The sequence below is a fragment of the Pseudorasbora parva genome, chromosome 8 (assembly GCF_024679245.1).
Source record: "Pseudorasbora parva isolate DD20220531a chromosome 8, ASM2467924v1, whole genome shotgun sequence".
Taxonomy (NCBI): Eukaryota; Metazoa; Chordata; class Actinopteri; order Cypriniformes; family Gobionidae; genus Pseudorasbora; species Pseudorasbora parva.
In genome coordinates, this window is record NC_090179.1 from 7,653,323 (window position 1) to 7,666,047 (window position 12,725).

At 44.5% G+C, this 12,725-nt stretch overlaps 19 non-coding genes across 19 annotated transcripts; all 19 read right to left on the reverse strand.

The window, feature by feature from the left end:
- Window positions 1-2: 2 nt before the first annotated feature.
- On the reverse strand, window positions 3-109 carry LOC137085396 (U6 spliceosomal RNA). Its single transcript, XR_010906989.1, has one exon. It is a non-coding gene; the product is annotated as a U6 spliceosomal RNA (small nuclear RNA).
- Window positions 110-979: 870 nt separating this feature from the next.
- Window positions 980-1,086, reverse strand: LOC137085617 (U6 spliceosomal RNA). Its single transcript, XR_010907182.1, has one exon. It is a non-coding gene; the product is annotated as a U6 spliceosomal RNA (small nuclear RNA).
- A 519-nt stretch (window positions 1,087-1,605) lies between these two features.
- Window positions 1,606-1,712, reverse strand: LOC137085618 (U6 spliceosomal RNA). Its single transcript, XR_010907183.1, has one exon. It is a non-coding gene; the product is annotated as a U6 spliceosomal RNA (small nuclear RNA).
- Window positions 1,713-2,582: 870 nt separating this feature from the next.
- LOC137085619 (U6 spliceosomal RNA) lies at window positions 2,583-2,689 on the reverse strand. The gene has a single exon (XR_010907184.1). It is a non-coding gene; the product is annotated as a U6 spliceosomal RNA (small nuclear RNA).
- A 519-nt stretch (window positions 2,690-3,208) lies between these two features.
- Window positions 3,209-3,311, reverse strand: LOC137085386 (U6 spliceosomal RNA). The gene has a single exon (XR_010906980.1). It is a non-coding gene; the product is annotated as a U6 spliceosomal RNA (small nuclear RNA).
- A 523-nt stretch (window positions 3,312-3,834) lies between these two features.
- On the reverse strand, window positions 3,835-3,941 carry LOC137085620 (U6 spliceosomal RNA). Its single transcript, XR_010907185.1, has one exon. It is a non-coding gene; the product is annotated as a U6 spliceosomal RNA (small nuclear RNA).
- Window positions 3,942-4,460: 519 nt separating this feature from the next.
- LOC137085621 (U6 spliceosomal RNA) lies at window positions 4,461-4,567 on the reverse strand. The gene has a single exon (XR_010907186.1). It is a non-coding gene; the product is annotated as a U6 spliceosomal RNA (small nuclear RNA).
- A 519-nt stretch (window positions 4,568-5,086) lies between these two features.
- On the reverse strand, window positions 5,087-5,189 carry LOC137085845 (U6 spliceosomal RNA). Its single transcript, XR_010907400.1, has one exon. It is a non-coding gene; the product is annotated as a U6 spliceosomal RNA (small nuclear RNA).
- Window positions 5,190-5,712: 523 nt separating this feature from the next.
- LOC137085622 (U6 spliceosomal RNA) lies at window positions 5,713-5,819 on the reverse strand. Its single transcript, XR_010907187.1, has one exon. It is a non-coding gene; the product is annotated as a U6 spliceosomal RNA (small nuclear RNA).
- Window positions 5,820-6,338: 519 nt separating this feature from the next.
- Window positions 6,339-6,445, reverse strand: LOC137085623 (U6 spliceosomal RNA). The gene has a single exon (XR_010907188.1). It is a non-coding gene; the product is annotated as a U6 spliceosomal RNA (small nuclear RNA).
- Window positions 6,446-6,964: 519 nt separating this feature from the next.
- LOC137085624 (U6 spliceosomal RNA) lies at window positions 6,965-7,071 on the reverse strand. Its single transcript, XR_010907189.1, has one exon. It is a non-coding gene; the product is annotated as a U6 spliceosomal RNA (small nuclear RNA).
- Window positions 7,072-7,590: 519 nt separating this feature from the next.
- Window positions 7,591-7,697, reverse strand: LOC137085625 (U6 spliceosomal RNA). Its single transcript, XR_010907190.1, has one exon. It is a non-coding gene; the product is annotated as a U6 spliceosomal RNA (small nuclear RNA).
- Window positions 7,698-8,567: 870 nt separating this feature from the next.
- LOC137085626 (U6 spliceosomal RNA) lies at window positions 8,568-8,674 on the reverse strand. Its single transcript, XR_010907191.1, has one exon. It is a non-coding gene; the product is annotated as a U6 spliceosomal RNA (small nuclear RNA).
- A 519-nt stretch (window positions 8,675-9,193) lies between these two features.
- Window positions 9,194-9,296, reverse strand: LOC137085387 (U6 spliceosomal RNA). The gene has a single exon (XR_010906981.1). It is a non-coding gene; the product is annotated as a U6 spliceosomal RNA (small nuclear RNA).
- A 523-nt stretch (window positions 9,297-9,819) lies between these two features.
- Window positions 9,820-9,926, reverse strand: LOC137085628 (U6 spliceosomal RNA). Its single transcript, XR_010907192.1, has one exon. It is a non-coding gene; the product is annotated as a U6 spliceosomal RNA (small nuclear RNA).
- Window positions 9,927-10,445: 519 nt separating this feature from the next.
- LOC137085629 (U6 spliceosomal RNA) lies at window positions 10,446-10,552 on the reverse strand. The gene has a single exon (XR_010907193.1). It is a non-coding gene; the product is annotated as a U6 spliceosomal RNA (small nuclear RNA).
- A 519-nt stretch (window positions 10,553-11,071) lies between these two features.
- LOC137085847 (U6 spliceosomal RNA) lies at window positions 11,072-11,174 on the reverse strand. The gene has a single exon (XR_010907401.1). It is a non-coding gene; the product is annotated as a U6 spliceosomal RNA (small nuclear RNA).
- A 523-nt stretch (window positions 11,175-11,697) lies between these two features.
- Window positions 11,698-11,804, reverse strand: LOC137085630 (U6 spliceosomal RNA). Its single transcript, XR_010907194.1, has one exon. It is a non-coding gene; the product is annotated as a U6 spliceosomal RNA (small nuclear RNA).
- A 519-nt stretch (window positions 11,805-12,323) lies between these two features.
- On the reverse strand, window positions 12,324-12,430 carry LOC137085631 (U6 spliceosomal RNA). The gene has a single exon (XR_010907195.1). It is a non-coding gene; the product is annotated as a U6 spliceosomal RNA (small nuclear RNA).
- Between the last annotated feature and the right edge of the window lie 295 nt (window positions 12,431-12,725).

Here is a 12,725-nt window from a genome sequence, read left to right on the forward strand (position 1 = left end):
GCATAAATATGGAGCGCCTCACGGATTTGCGTGTCATCCTTTCGCAGGGGCCATGATAATCTTCTCTGTATCGATCCAATTTTAGTATATGTGCTGCCTTAGCAAGCACAAGTTTGCTGGCCGCTCAAGGCATATGTACACCTCAGGTCCCAGCAAGCTCTCACCAAGGTGGTAAGGCCCAGCGAACTATCGCGCCTCTGTATACCTTATTGCACACACTGATATATGCAACAGCTCAATAATTTTAGGGAAAGGGTATGTTAAAGCTTCATTGTTCACGTATGGCCTAATTCCACCATGATATCTTAGAACATCTGCTGAAAGAAGGGTGTTGCCAGACTTATCGATGGTACCAGTGTACAAGCACTGAAGAAGGCGTGGCCTCTACGTTTTCGTGAGAAAAAAAGTTGTCAGAAAGACGAATCATCCTTTGATGTCTTTGTCAAGGGAGTATAAACTCGATGTAACTGGACACAATCTGCAGCAGGAGGAGTTGATCCTATGGAGATCTTGAGGCAGTGAAGGACTTGACAGAATTTTCCTGATTTGGACACTGATATATGCACACACTGATATATGCAACAGCTCAATAATTTTAGGGAAAGGGTATGTTAAAGCTTCATTGTTCACATATGGCCTAATTCCACCATGATATCATAGAGCATCTGCTGAAAGAAGGGTGTTGTCAGACTTATCGATGGTACCAGTGTACAAGCACTGAAGAAGGCGTGGCCTCTACGTTTTCGTGAGAAAAAAAGTTGGCAGAAAGACGAAACATCCTTTGATGTCTTTGTCAAGGGAGTATAAACTCGATGTAACTGGACACGATATGCAGCAGGAGGAGTTGATCCTATGGAGATCTTGAGGCAGTGAAGGACTTGACAGAATTTTCCTGATTTGGAAGAGAACACAAACGAAAATAAAGAGTGGCAGGAGGGGATGCATTTAGACCTGTGAAGCAGGCCTTGATCACAGCTGCATAAATATGGAGCGCTTCACGGATTTGCGTGTCATCCTTTCGCAGGGGCCATGCTAATCTTCTCTGTATCGATCCAATTTTAGTATATGTGCTGCCTTAGCAAGCACAAGTTTGCTGGCCGCTCAAGGCATATGTAGCCCTCAGGTCCCAGCAAGCTCTCACCAAGGTGGTAAGGCCCAGCAAACTATCTCGCCACTGTATACCTTATTGCACACACTGATATATGCAACAGCTCAATAATTTTAGGGAAAGGGTATGTTAAAGCTTCATTGTTCACATATGGCCTAATTCCACCATGATATCTTAGAGCATCTGCTGAAAGAAGGGTGTTGTCAGACTTATCGATGGTACCAGTGTACAAGCACTGAAGAAGGCGTGGCCTCTACGTTTTCGTGAGAAAAAAAGTTGGCAGAAAGACGAAACATCCTTTGATGTCTTTGTCAAGGGAGTATAAACTCGATGTAACTGGACACGATATGCAGCAGGAGGAGTTGATCCTATGGAGATCTTGAGGCAGTGAAGGACTTGACAGAATTTTCCTGATTTGGAAGAGAACACAAACGAAAATAAAGAGTGGCAGGAGGGGATGCTTTTAGACCTGTGAAGCAGGCCTTGATCACAGCTGCATAAATATGGAGCGCTTCACGGATTTGCGTGTCATCCTTTCGCAGGGGCCATGCTAATCTTCTCTGTATCGATCCAATTTTAGTATATGTGCTGCCTTAGCAAGCACAACTCTGCTGGCCACTCAAGGCATATGTAGCCCTCAGGTCCCAGCAAGCTCTCACCAAGGTGGTAAGGCCCAGCAAACTATCTCGCCACTGTATACCTTATTGCACACACTGATATATGCAATAGCTCAATAATTTTAGGGAAAGGGTATGTTAAAGCTTCCTTGTTGACATATGACCTAATTCCACCATGATATCTTAGAGCATCTGCTGAAAGAAGGGTGTTGCCAGACTTATCGATGGTAACAGTGTACAAGCACTGAAGAAGGCGTGGCCTCTACGTTTTCGTGAGAAAAAAAGTTGGCAGAAAGACGAAACATCCTTTGATGTCTTTGTCAAGGGAGTATAAACTCGATGTAACTGGACACAATCTGCAGCAGGAGGAGTTGATCCTATGGAGATCTTGAGGCAGTGAAGGACTTGACAGAATTTTCCTGATTTGGACACTGATATATGCACACACTGATATATGCAACAGCTCAATAATTTTAGGGAAAAGGTATGTTAAAGCTTCATTGTTCACATATGGCCTAATTCCACCATGATATCATAGAGCATCTGCTGAAAGAAGGGTGTTGTCAGACTTATCGATGGTACCAGTGTACAAGCACTGAAGAAGGCGTGGCCTCTACGTTTTCGTGAGAAAAAAAGTTGGCAGAAAGACGAAACATCCTTTGATGTCTTTGTCAAGGGAGTATAAACTCGATGTAACTGGACACGATATGCAGCAGGAGGAGTTGATCCTATGGAGATCTTGAGGCAGTGAAGGACTTGACAGAATTTTCCTGATTTGGAAGAGAACACAAACGAAAATAAAGAGTGGCAGGAGGGGATGCATTTAGACCTGTGAAGCAGGCCTTGATCACAGCTGCATAAATATGGAGCGCTTCACGGATTTGCGTGTCATCCTTTCGCAGGGGCCATGCTAATCTTCTCTGTATCGATCCAATTTTAGTATATGTGCTGCCTTAGCAAGCACAACTTTGCTGGCCGCTCAAGGCATATGTACACCTCAGGTCCCAGCAAGCTCTCACCAAGGTGGTAAGGCCCAGCAAACTATCTCGACACTGTATACCTTATTGCACACACTGATATATGCAACAGCTCAATCATTTTAGGGAAAGGGTATGTTAAAGCTTCATTGTTCACATATGGCCTAATTCCACCATGATATCATAGAGCATCTGCTGAAAGAAGGGTGTTGTCAGACTTATCGATGGTACCAGTGTACAAGCACTGAAGAAGGCGTGGCCTCTACGTTTTCGTGAGAAAAAAAGTTGGCAGAAAGACGAAACATCCTTTGATGTCTTTGTCAAGGGAGTATAAACTCGATGTAACTGGACACGATATGCAGCAGGAGGAGTTGATCCTATGGAGATCTTGAGGCAGTGAAGGACTTGACAGAATTTTCCTGATTTGGAAGAGAACACAAACGAAAACAAAGAGTGGCAGGAGGGGATGCTTTTAGACCTGTGAAGCAGGCCTTGATCACAGCTGCATAAATATGGAGCGCTTCACGGATTTGCGTGTCATCCTTTCGCAGGGGCCATGCTAATCTTCTCTGTATCGATCCAATTTTAGTATATGTGCTGCCTTAGCAAGAACAAGTTTGCTGGCCGCTCAAGGCATATGTACCCCTCAGGTCCCAATAAGCTCTCACCAAGGTGGTAAGGCCCAGCAAACTATCTCGCCACTATATACCTTATTGCACACACTGATATATGCAACAGCTCAATAATTTTAGGGAAAGGGTATGTTAAAGCTTCATTGTTCACATATGGCCTAATTCCACCATGATATCATAGAGCATCTGCTGAAAGAAGGGTGTTGTCAGACTTATCGATGGTACCAGTGTACAAGCACTGAAGAAGGCGTGGCCTCTACGTTTTCGTGAGAAAAAAAGTTGGCAGAAAGACGAAACATCCTTTGATGTCTTTGTCAAGGGAGTATAAACTCGATGTAACTGGACACGATATGCAGCAGGAGGAGTTGATCCTATGGAGATCTTGAGGCAGTGAAGGACTTGACAGAATTTTCCTGATTTGGAAGAGAACACAAACGAAAATAAAGAGTGGCAGGAGGGGATGCATTTAGACCTGTGAAGCAGGCCTTGATCACAGCTGCATAAATATGGAGCGCTTCACGGATTTGCGTGTCATCCTTTCGCAGGGGCCATGCTAATCTTCTCTGTATCGATCCAATTTTAGTATATGTGCTGCCTTAGCAAGCACAAGTTTGCTGGCCGCTCAAGGCATATGTAGCCCTCAGGTCCCAGCAAGCTCTCACCAAGGTGGTAAGGCCCAGCAAACTATCTCGCCACTGTATACCTTATTGCACACACTGATATATGCAACAGCTCAATAATTTTAGGGAAAGGGTATGTTAAAGCTTCATTGTTCACATATGGCCTAATTCCACCATGATATCTTAGAGCATCTGCTGAAAGAAGGGTGTTGTCAGACTTATCGATGGTACCAGTGTACAAGCACTGAAGAAGGCGTGGCCTCTACGTTTTCGTGAGAAAAAAAGTTGGCAGAAAGACGAAACATCCTTTGATGTCTTTGTCAAGGGAGTATAAACTCGATGTAACTGGACACGATATGCAGCAGGAGGAGTTGATCCTATGGAGATCTTGAGGCAGTGAAGGACTTGACAGAATTTTCCTGATTTGGAAGAGAACACAAACGAAAATAAAGAGTGGCAGGAGGGGATGCTTTTAGACCTGTGAAGCAGGCCTTGATCACAGCTGCATAAATATGGAGCGCTTCACGGATTTGCGTGTCATCCTTTCGCAGGGGCCATGCTAATCTTCTCTGTATCGATCCAATTTTAGTATATGTGCTGCCTTAGCAAGCACAACTCTGCTGGCCACTCAAGGCATATGTAGCCCTCAGGTCCCAGCAAGCTCTCACCAAGGTGGTAAGGCCCAGCAAACTATCTCGCCACTGTATACCTTATTGCACACACTGATATATGCAATAGCTCAATAATTTTAGGGAAAGGGTATGTTAAAGCTTCCTTGTTGACATATGACCTAATTCCACCATGATATCTTAGAGCATCTGCTGAAAGAAGGGTGTTGCCAGACTTATCGATGGTAACAGTGTACAAGCACTGAAGAAGGCGTGGCCTCTACGTTTTCGTGAGAAAAAAAGTTGGCAGAAAGACGAAACATCCTTTGATGTCTTTGTCAAGGGAGTATAAACTCGATGTAACTGGACACGATATGCAGCAGGAGGAGTTGATCCTATGGAGATCTTGAGGCAGTGAAGGACTTGACAGAATTTTCCTGATTTGGAAGAGAACACAAACGAAAATAAGGAGTGGCAGGAGGGGATGCTTTTAGACCTGTGAAGCAGGCCTTGATCACAGCTGCATAAATATGGAGCGCTTCACGGATTTGCGTGTCATCCTTTCGCAGGGGCCATGCTAATCTTCTCTGTATCGATCCAATTTTAGTATATTTGCTGCCTTAGCAAGCACAAGTTTGCTGGCCGCTCAAGGCATATGTAGCCCTCAGGTCCCAATAAGCTCTCACCAAGGTGGTAAGGCCCAGCAAACTATCTCGCCACTATATACCTTATTGCACACACTGATATATGCAATAGCTCAATAATTTTAGGGAAAGGGTATGTTAAAGCTTCCTTGTTGACATATGGCCTAATTCCACCAAGATATCTTAGAGCATCTGCTGAAAGAAGGGTGTTGCCAGACTTATCGATGGTAACAGTGTACAAGCACTGAAGAAGGCGTGGCCTCTACGTTTTCGTGAGAAAAAAAGTTGGCAGAAAGACGAAACATCCTTTGATGTCTTTGTCAAGGGAGTATAAACTCGATGTAACTGGACACGATATGCAGCAGGAGGAGTTGATCCTATGGAGATCTTGAGGCAGTGAAGGACTTGACAGAATTTTCCTGATTTGGAAGAGAACACAAACGAAAATAAAGAGTGGCAGGAGGGGATGCATTTAGACCTGTGAAGCAGGCCTTGATCACAGCTGCATAAATATGGAGCGCTTCACGGATTTGCGTGTCATCCTTTCGCAGGGGCCATGCTAATCTTCTCTGTATCGATCCAATTTTAGTATATGTGCTGCCTTAGCAAGCACAACTTTGCTGGCCGCTCAAGGCATATGTAGCCCTCAGGTCCCAGCAAGCTCTCACCAAGGTGGTAAGGCCCAGCAAACTATCTCGCCACTGTATACCTTATTGCACACACTGATATATGCAACAGCTCAATAATTTTAGGGAAAGGGTATGTTAAAGCTTCATTGTTCACATATGGCCTAATTCCACCATGATATCTTAGAGCATCTGCTGAAAGAAGGGTGTTGTCAGACTTATCGATGGTACCAGTGTACAAGCACTGAAGAAGGCGTGGCCTCTACGTTTTCGTGAGAAAAAAAGTTGGCAGAAAGACGAAACATCCTTTGATGTCTTTGTCAAGGGAGTATAAACTCGATGTAACTGGACACGATATGCAGCAGGAGGAGTTGATCCTATGGAGATCTTGAGGCAGTGAAGGACTTGACAGAATTTTCCTGATTTGGAAGAGAACACAAACGAAAATAAAGAGTGGCAGGAGGGGATGCTTTTAGACCTGTGAAGCAGGCCTTGATCACAGCTGCATAAATATGGAGCGCTTCACGGATTTGCGTGTCATCCTTTCGCAGGGGCCATGCTAATCTTCTCTGTATCGATCCAATTTTAGTATATGTGCTGCCTTAGCAAGCACAACTCTGCTGGCCACTCAAGGCATATGTAGCCCTCAGGTCCCAGCAAGCTCTCACCAAGGTGGTAAGGCCCAGCAAACTATCTCGCCACTGTATACCTTATTGCACACACTGATATATGCAATAGCTCAATAATTTTAGGGAAAGGGTATGTTAAAGCTTCCTTGTTGACATATGACCTAATTCCACCATGATATCTTAGAGCATCTGCTGAAAGAAGGGTGTTGCCAGACTTATCGATGGTAACAGTGTACAAGCACTGAAGAAGGCGTGGCCTCTACGTTTTCGTGAGAAAAAAAGTTGGCAGAAAGACGAAACATCCTTTGATGTCTTTGTCAAGGGAGTATAAACTCGATGTAACTGGACACGATATGCAGCAGGAGGAGTTGATCCTATGGAGATCTTGAGGCAGTGAAGGACTTGACAGAATTTTCCTGATTTGGAAGAGAACACAAACGAAAATAAAGAGTGGCAGGAGGGGATGCATTTAGACCTGTGAAGCAGGCCTTGATCACAGCTGCATAAATATGGAGCGCTTCACGGATTTGCGTGTCATCCTTTCGCAGGGGCCATGCTAATCTTCTCTGTATCGATCCAATTTTAGTATATGTGCTGCCTTAGCAAGCACAAGTTTGCTGGCCGCTCAAGGCATATGTAGCCCTCAGGTCCCAGCAAGCTCTCACCAAGGTGGTAAGGCCCAGCAAACTATCTCGCCACTGTATACCTTATTGCACACACTGATATATGCAACAGCTCAATAATTTTAGGGAAAGGGTATGTTAAAGCTTCATTGTTCACATATGGCCTAATTCCACCATGATATCTTAGAGCATCTGCTGAAAGAAGGGTGTTGTCAGACTTATCGATGGTACCAGTGTACAAGCACTGAAGAAGGCGTGGCCTCTACGTTTTCGTGAGAAAAAAAGTTGGCAGAAAGACGAAACATCCTTTGATGTCTTTGTCAAGGGAGTATAAACTCGATGTAACTGGACACGATATGCAGCAGGAGGAGTTGATCCTATGGAGATCTTGAGGCAGTGAAGGACTTGACAGAATTTTCCTGATTTGGAAGAGAACACAAACGAAAATAAAGAGTGGCAGGAGGGGATGCTTTTAGACCTGTGAAGCAGGCCTTGATCACAGCTGCATAAATATGGAGCGCTTCACGGATTTGCGTGTCATCCTTTCGCAGGGGCCATGCTAATCTTCTCTGTATCGATCCAATTTTAGTATATGTGCTGCCTTAGCAAGCACAACTCTGCTGGCCACTCAAGGCATATGTAGCCCTCAGGTCCCAGCAAGCTCTCACCAAGGTGGTAAGGCCCAGCAAACTATCTCGCCACTGTATACCTTATTGCACACACTGATATATGCAATAGCTCAATAATTTTAGGGAAAGGGTATGTTAAAGCTTCCTTGTTGACATATGACCTAATTCCACCATGATATCTTAGAGCATCTGCTGAAAGAAGGGTGTTGCCAGACTTATCGATGGTAACAGTGTACAAGCACTGAAGAAGGCGTGGCCTCTACGTTTTCGTGAGAAAAAAAGTTGGCAGAAAGACGAAACATCCTTTGATGTCTTTGTCAAGGGAGTATAAACTCGATGTAACTGGACACAATCTGCAGCAGGAGGAGTTGATCCTATGGAGATCTTGAGGCAGTGAAGGACTTGACAGAATTTTCCTGATTTGGACACTGATATATGCACACACTGATATATGCAACAGCTCAATAATTTTAGGGAAAAGGTATGTTAAAGCTTCATTGTTCACATATGGCCTAATTCCACCATGATATCATAGAGCATCTGCTGAAAGAAGGGTGTTGTCAGACTTATCGATGGTACCAGTGTACAAGCACTGAAGAAGGCGTGGCCTCTACGTTTTCGTGAGAAAAAAAGTTGGCAGAAAGACGAAACATCCTTTGATGTCTTTGTCAAGGGAGTATAAACTCGATGTAACTGGACACGATATGCAGCAGGAGGAGTTGATCCTATGGAGATCTTGAGGCAGTGAAGGACTTGACAGAATTTTCCTGATTTGGAAGAGAACACAAACGAAAATAAAGAGTGGCAGGAGGGGATGCATTTAGACCTGTGAAGCAGGCCTTGATCACAGCTGCATAAATATGGAGCGCTTCACGGATTTGCGTGTCATCCTTTCGCAGGGGCCATGCTAATCTTCTCTGTATCGATCCAATTTTAGTATATGTGCTGCCTTAGCAAGCACAACTTTGCTGGCCGCTCAAGGCATATGTACACCTCAGGTCCCAGCAAGCTCTCACCAAGGTGGTAAGGCCCAGCAAACTATCTCGACACTGTATACCTTATTGCACACACTGATATATGCAACAGCTCAATCATTTTAGGGAAAGGGTATGTTAAAGCTTCATTGTTCACATATGGCCTAATTCCACCATGATATCATAGAGCATCTGCTGAAAGAAGGGTGTTGTCAGACTTATCGATGGTACCAGTGTACAAGCACTGAAGAAGGCGTGGCCTCTACGTTTTCGTGAGAAAAAAAGTTGGCAGAAAGACGAAACATCCTTTGATGTCTTTGTCAAGGGAGTATAAACTCGATGTAACTGGACACGATATGCAGCAGGAGGAGTTGATCCTATGGAGATCTTGAGGCAGTGAAGGACTTGACAGAATTTTCCTGATTTGGAAGAGAACACAAACGAAAACAAAGAGTGGCAGGAGGGGATGCTTTTAGACCTGTGAAGCAGGCCTTGATCACAGCTGCATAAATATGGAGCGCTTCACGGATTTGCGTGTCATCCTTTCGCAGGGGCCATGCTAATCTTCTCTGTATCGATCCAATTTTAGTATATGTGCTGCCTTAGCAAGAACAAGTTTGCTGGCCGCTCAAGGCATATGTACCCCTCAGGTCCCAATAAGCTCTCACCAAGGTGGTAAGGCCCAGCAAACTATCTCGCCACTATATACCTTATTGCACACACTGATATATGCAACAGCTCAATAATTTTAGGGAAAGGGTATGTTAAAGCTTCATTGTTCACATATGGCCTAATTCCACCATGATATCATAGAGCATCTGCTGAAAGAAGGGTGTTGTCAGACTTATCGATGGTACCAGTGTACAAGCACTGAAGAAGGCGTGGCCTCTACGTTTTCGTGAGAAAAAAAGTTGGCAGAAAGACGAAACATCCTTTGATGTCTTTGTCAAGGGAGTATAAACTCGATGTAACTGGACACGATATGCAGCAGGAGGAGTTGATCCTATGGAGATCTTGAGGCAGTGAAGGACTTGACAGAATTTTCCTGATTTGGAAGAGAACACAAACGAAAATAAAGAGTGGCAGGAGGGGATGCATTTAGACCTGTGAAGCAGGCCTTGATCACAGCTGCATAAATATGGAGCGCTTCACGGATTTGCGTGTCATCCTTTCGCAGGGGCCATGCTAATCTTCTCTGTATCGATCCAATTTTAGTATATGTGCTGCCTTAGCAAGCACAAGTTTGCTGGCCGCTCAAGGCATATGTAGCCCTCAGGTCCCAGCAAGCTCTCACCAAGGTGGTAAGGCCCAGCAAACTATCTCGCCACTGTATACCTTATTGCACACACTGATATATGCAACAGCTCAATAATTTTAGGGAAAGGGTATGTTAAAGCTTCATTGTTCACATATGGCCTAATTCCACCATGATATCTTAGAGCATCTGCTGAAAGAAGGGTGTTGTCAGACTTATCGATGGTACCAGTGTACAAGCACTGAAGAAGGCGTGGCCTCTACGTTTTCGTGAGAAAAAAAGTTGGCAGAAAGACGAAACATCCTTTGATGTCTTTGTCAAGGGAGTATAAACTCGATGTAACTGGACACGATATGCAGCAGGAGGAGTTGATCCTATGGAGATCTTGAGGCAGTGAAGGACTTGACAGAATTTTCCTGATTTGGAAGAGAACACAAACGAAAATAAAGAGTGGCAGGAGGGGATGCTTTTAGACCTGTGAAGCAGGCCTTGATCACAGCTGCATAAATATGGAGCGCTTCACGGATTTGCGTGTCATCCTTTCGCAGGGGCCATGCTAATCTTCTCTGTATCGATCCAATTTTAGTATATGTGCTGCCTTAGCAAGCACAACTCTGCTGGCCACTCAAGGCATATGTAGCCCTCAGGTCCCAGCAAGCTCTCACCAAGGTGGTAAGGCCCAGCAAACTATCTCGCCACTGTATACCTTATTGCACACACTGATATATGCAATAGCTCAATAATTTTAGGGAAAGGGTATGTTAAAGCTTCCTTGTTGACATATGACCTAATTCCACCATGATATCTTAGAGCATCTGCTGAAAGAAGGGTGTTGCCAGACTTATCGATGGTAACAGTGTACAAGCACTGAAGAAGGCGTGGCCTCTACGTTTTCGTGAGAAAAAAAGTTGGCAGAAAGACGAAACATCCTTTGATGTCTTTGTCAAGGGAGTATAAACTCGATGTAACTGGACACGATATGCAGCAGGAGGAGTTGATCCTATGGAGATCTTGAGGCAGTGAAGGACTTGACAGAATTTTCCTGATTTGGAAGAGAACACAAACGAAAATAAGGAGTGGCAGGAGGGGATGCTTTTAGACCTGTGAAGCAGGCCTTGATCACAGCTGCATAAATATGGAGCGCTTCACGGATTTGCGTGTCATCCTTTCGCAGGGGCCATGCTAATCTTCTCTGTATCGATCCAATTTTAGTATATTTGCTGCCTTAGCAAGCACAAGTTTGCTGGCCGCTCAAGGCATATGTAGCCCTCAGGTCCCAATAAGCTCTCACCAAGGTGGTAAGGCCCAGCAAACTATCTCGCCACTATATACCTTATTGCACACACTGATATATGCAATAGCTCAATAATTTTAGGGAAAGGGTATGTTAAAGCTTCCTTGTTGACATATGGCCTAATTCCACCAAGATATCTTAGAGCATCTGCTGAAAGAAGGGTGTTGCCAGACTTATCGATGGTAACAGTGTACAAGCACTGAAGAAGGCGTGGCCTCTACGTTTTCGTGAGAAAAAAAGTTGGCAGAAAGACGAAACATCCTTTGATGTCTTTGTCAAGGGAGTATAAACTCGATGTAACTGGACACGATATGCAGCAGGAGGAGTTGATCCTATGGAGATCTTGAGGCAGTGAAGGACTTGACAGAATTTTCCTGATTTGGAAGAGAACACAAACGAAAATAAAGAGTGGCAGGAGGGGATGCATTTAGACCTGTGAAGCAGGCCTTGATCACAGCTGCATAAATATGGAGCGCTTCACGGATTTGCGTGTCATCCTTTCGCAGGGGCCATGCTAATCTTCTCTGTATCGATCCAATTTTAGTATATGTGCTGCCTTAGCAAGCACAACTTTGCTGGCCGCTCAAGGCATATGTAGCCCTCAGGTCCCAGCAAGCTCTCACCAAGGTGGTAAGGCCCAGCAAACTATCTCGCCACTGTATACCTTATTGCACACACTGATATATGCAACAGCTCAATAATTTTAGGGAAAGGGTATGTTAAAGCTTCATTGTTCACATATGGCCTAATTCCACCATGATATCTTAGAGCATCTGCTGAAAGAAGGGTGTTGTCAGACTTATCGATGGTACCAGTGTACAAGCACTGAAGAAGGCGTGGCCTCTACGTTTTCGTGAGAAAAAAAGTTGGCAGAAAGACGAAACATCCTTTGATGTCTTTGTCAAGGGAGTATAAACTCGATGTAACTGGACACGATATGCAGCAGGAGGAGTTGATCCTATGGAGATCTTGAGGCAGTGAAGGACTTGACAGAATTTTCCTGATTTGGAAGAGAACACAAACGAAAATAAAGAGTGGCAGGAGGGGATGCTTTTAGACCTGTGAAGCAGGCCTTGATCACAGCTGCATAAATATGGAGCGCTTCACGGATTTGCGTGTCATCCTTTCGCAGGGGCCATGCTAATCTTCTCTGTATCGATCCAATTTTAGTATATGTGCTGCCTTAGCAAGCACAACTCTGCTGGCCACTCAACTCTGGTGTTGCCAGACTTATCGATGGTAACAGTGTACAAGCACTGAAGAAGGCGTGGCCTCTACGTTTTCGTGAGAAAAAAAGTTGGCAGAAAGACGAAACATCCTTTGATGTCTTTGTCAAGGGAGTATAAACTCGATGTAACTGGACACGATATGCAGCAGGAGGAGTTGATCCTATGGAGATCTTGAGGCAGTGAAGGACTTGACAGAATTTTCCTGATTTGGAAGAGAACACAAACGAAAATAAGGAGTGGCAGGAGGGGATGCTTTTAGA